The sequence below is a fragment of the Saccostrea echinata genome, unplaced genomic scaffold (assembly GCF_033153115.1).
Source record: "Saccostrea echinata isolate AGI-Se365-2 ecotype Australia unplaced genomic scaffold, CSIRO_AGI_Sech_v1 ptg000063l, whole genome shotgun sequence".
NCBI classification, from domain to species: Eukaryota; Metazoa; Mollusca; class Bivalvia; order Ostreida; family Ostreidae; genus Saccostrea; species Saccostrea echinata.
In genome coordinates this window covers 590,733-594,620 of record NW_026889812.1, presented here as the reverse complement: position 1 = coordinate 594,620, position 3,888 = coordinate 590,733, and the positions used below count along the sequence as shown (strand labels likewise).

At 34.3% G+C, this 3,888-nt stretch overlaps 1 pseudogene; it reads right to left on the bottom strand.

Annotated features, from left to right (window-relative positions):
• Nucleotides 1-973: 973 nt before the first annotated feature.
• On the bottom strand, nucleotides 974-2,718 carry LOC133175590 (uncharacterized; annotated as a pseudogene).
• Between the last annotated feature and the right edge of the window lie 1,170 nt (nucleotides 2,719-3,888).

Genomic DNA, 3,888 nt, shown 5'->3' with positions numbered 1-3,888 from the left:
TCAATTTGTCAGCACAGTCATCTGTGTAATGGCTCATGAAGATGTGAAATTTACAAGTCGGTGCTTAATGTAACTTGTGCTACATACATAAGTTGATATTCTGGATTACAGTGCAAGAACTTGTTTCTAAGCTACAAAAATTGAATGACATCACATCATTTGAAAGGAGCATTTTTACATCTGCATCCAAGGAGAAAGCCTGGCACAGTTTTCACAGCATGTTGCCATCTCTGAGAGAAGATGTTTACCTTGTGATAGGGGACTTGCAGCTGTCAACGTTTGTTTGTCTGCAAGTGGCAGAGGAGGTAATCAAGTGTAGGTTTAAGTCCTCTGAGGATGAATTTAGCAGCAAAGAAGCTGAAGGTCTGTCTGCAGCCGAGAGAGACATTATTTCCTATATTGCAGGGTTTGTTCTCTTCCGATGTAAGAAGTATTTTAAAACTGTACCATCCATTGTTGATATTGTTGAAAAATTAACAGATAAAGATGCAAGTTCCAAACTTATTTCAGTTAAATCCAGAGGTGGGTTAACTCAGCCATGCACCACTTTTGTTGATTTCATTATGTTGCTAGAATTTGTTTTCAGAAGTTTGTGCAACTCTGCAATCATTGTTCCATCACTTCAACACTTCGTGAATTCTGTATGTCAGAGTAATGGAGTTGTCAGTGTTTTTTGTAGTTCCACATACCATACTAAGTGGATACAGCATTGCAAGAGAAACTATTGCTACATGTTGTCAACCTTTTCCATAAGGTTAGGTGTCATGCCAAATGTAGACAGACTATTGAAAGATTCCACGCTAAAACAAAATCTGTGGGAAAACAAAAATCTCTTAGAAATTCTATTGATCACTGATTAGTCTGTGTCCAATTTATAGTCATATACTGTAGATTAAATGTTCAAAATTTGGAGGAATAGGATGAGATACGAGTATTAAAGTAGAATTATCCTGCATTAAAGTTGAAAAACTTATTAATGTCTTTTAATTCTTTTTAATGGACTGTCAGAGACTGCTGTGGGTCTCTTTCCCCCATCTCTCCCAGCTGTGTTTCCCTTTGGTGTTATAGAAAAGGCAAGATCCCTCTGCAATCGTAATTGATTTTCCTGGTAGCTGAAAATTCATTTAATTCATTTAATAATCACCCACTCACTGTTACCCATGAATGTGTAACAATGAAGTAAAACAATGTTGAAAAAAATTAAATATTTAGAAGTGGTTTTGTCTGAAATGTAATAATAATTAAAAAAAAAAACATCACATAATGAGGAAAATTTACATACATTTTAAATTGGTTAACTAATAGTGCATATTTCCAATTTCACATAGTTATAGGATCAAATTTACTTCTGAAATGTAAATTGCTGCATGTTCCCATTAAATTGATAAACTCATTAACTACAAATTTCTAAATGAAACGGCTATCTACTTAGCATAAAACCAACAAAAAATAGAATTTAGGTACCTGAATTGATGAATGGTTGGATTATCTTGCCTGGCCCCAAGTCCTCGATGACGCCCAAAGTGCTCCTCAAGAGGGTCTTGACAGAAGTCCTGGCTGAGGACATAGGGCAGTCCCTGTCCAAGGAGGTACTTAACAGCCTCTATTAGAGCATGCACTATAAAATGGGTGCAAGAGTGACACATTGTATTATATTTATTTTAATGCGTTCAGATACAATATGAATATTTTCTGAGAAAAAAATGAAAAAAACAAAAGAAAATCACGGATAATGGTAAATTGTTACAGGTACAGGTATTGATGATCCAGCATCATTGTGTACTGTTTATAACCAATTGGAAGATGCTCAGCATACTGTCCCATGGTTGTTTTTAAAATCATCCAAAATGAGCAATTTCAATTGCAAACTGATTAGAAAATAAGACAGTTTGACAATTGGTTCACATTTTGATAATGATTCATATGCAATATGATGATCCAGCATCAACCTGACCAGCAGGTAAAAATAGTGCACAGCTGCAAAATACATTTCACTGTACATGTGTCTGCATGACAAAGAAAATAGGCAATTTCTCTGTATATACAGTATAATCATTTATAAATACTTGTTAAAATCAAATTGGAAGCACATTCCATATTATGGGTATATGGTATCAAGTTTTTTAAGATGCAAAGGTTCTTATATTGTAATAGGAAAAAATCTGTAACTGGTGTATTTTCTGCATTTAGAACCACAACAAACAATTACCTTATGTTTGAGAAATCACTGAAAGTTGTTTATCTTTTATTTTCATGTTCTAGTAAGCATAGTTACAGATAAGTGCTTCAACCTTATCGCTGAAGTATTTTTCTACCTGTCATAACAATTCCCTCATAGGTTTGGTGGGAAAGGAACATTCTGTTTTTTTTCAGATTTGGTGAAACCCTGTCGATTCTGCACTGCATTTTTCCACTGATCAAGGTACTCAAGGAATTCAGTTTGCAAGAACTGAAAAACAACAGCAAAGAGGTTTTTTTTGCTTTAGTGTTGTTTTTCTTGCACAAAAATGTCACATGTGCATGTACTGTACATGTACTGTATAAAGTAATTGTTACCTGGAAACGTGGGTCATTTATAGTCTTATATGGTGCAAGGTCAGGCTTTCTAACCTGTACAGCTTCATGAAGAGACCTGACGTTTAAGCAGTCAAAAAAGCGGTCCACTAATGAGAAGAATCTCGCTGTCTCTGACATATCTGGGCCATAGTAGCCTGCCATGACTCGTGAAACAGAGTCGCTTAGAACCTATGTGTAGCAAATTTGTTAGGCAGATATAAACTTAAAAGATAACACACACATGCATAAAAGAAAGTTTTCTTCCACATTTACAAGGCAAAGCCCAAACACCATATATATATAATCTCTACTTTGATATACAGTGTATTGTACATGTAACCCCTTCAATAATGAAAGTTTACCAAGAGAATTGCAAAGAACTGCCCCTCCACTTCAAAAGTAACACGTTTAAAGTAACCTTCCAAAACAATAAAAATAATAAACACCTGTGCTGCTAGTCGAACACTCATCGTGGATGAAGGTGTTAGATAAATGTGGTCATACTTCAATTTAGTGCGATACAAATGACCTTGGGTGTCATCTGTGTACACTTTCTCCACATGAGACCACAGTATGTTCTTGTCATTGTTCTAGGAAAATTAGAAAAAATATCTGGTTTATTTTGCTTAAATAACCTTAAATAATGAATGTCTCAGCTGTCAACAAGGTTCTGCAACAGCATGCTCATCACAATAAACATAGAAATCTTTTACAATCTGGTTGTAAGATGGACAAAGGCATGAAAAAAAAAAATAAATATAAGGATCTCATTTAAAAACAATGACAAATTGTAAGGGACACATAGGTGACTTTTTTTCTGCAAGTTTTCACACACACACACACAAACACATTATACATATATATATATATATATATATATATATATATATATATATATATATATATATATATATATATATATGTGTGTGTGTGTGTGTGTGTGTGTGTGTGTGCGTGTGTGTGTCAATTAAAAATTCATTTTAGATTCAAATACTGTAGATTCCTAAATATATGTGAGGAATAAATTATCGCATAATTACGCGAGGAGCACCGCTCGCGAAATAAAACTACTCGCTTTTATTTTTATGGTGCTTTAATGTATGTAAAGTCTCTAGATAAATCTCCCTTTCGCGAATTATTTTTCTCGCGATTTGACGTCATTCGGCCATTTCGCGATATTAAGTACTCGCGTACAATAAGGAATCTACAGTACAATAAGAGCAGGCAGGCATTAGAATCTTAATTTTTACTTTATTTTTCCTAATTTACCTTTACCTTATTGAATGCATTGACATACCCAGAGATATTTTGTTCCTCCTGGTCTGGATTTGT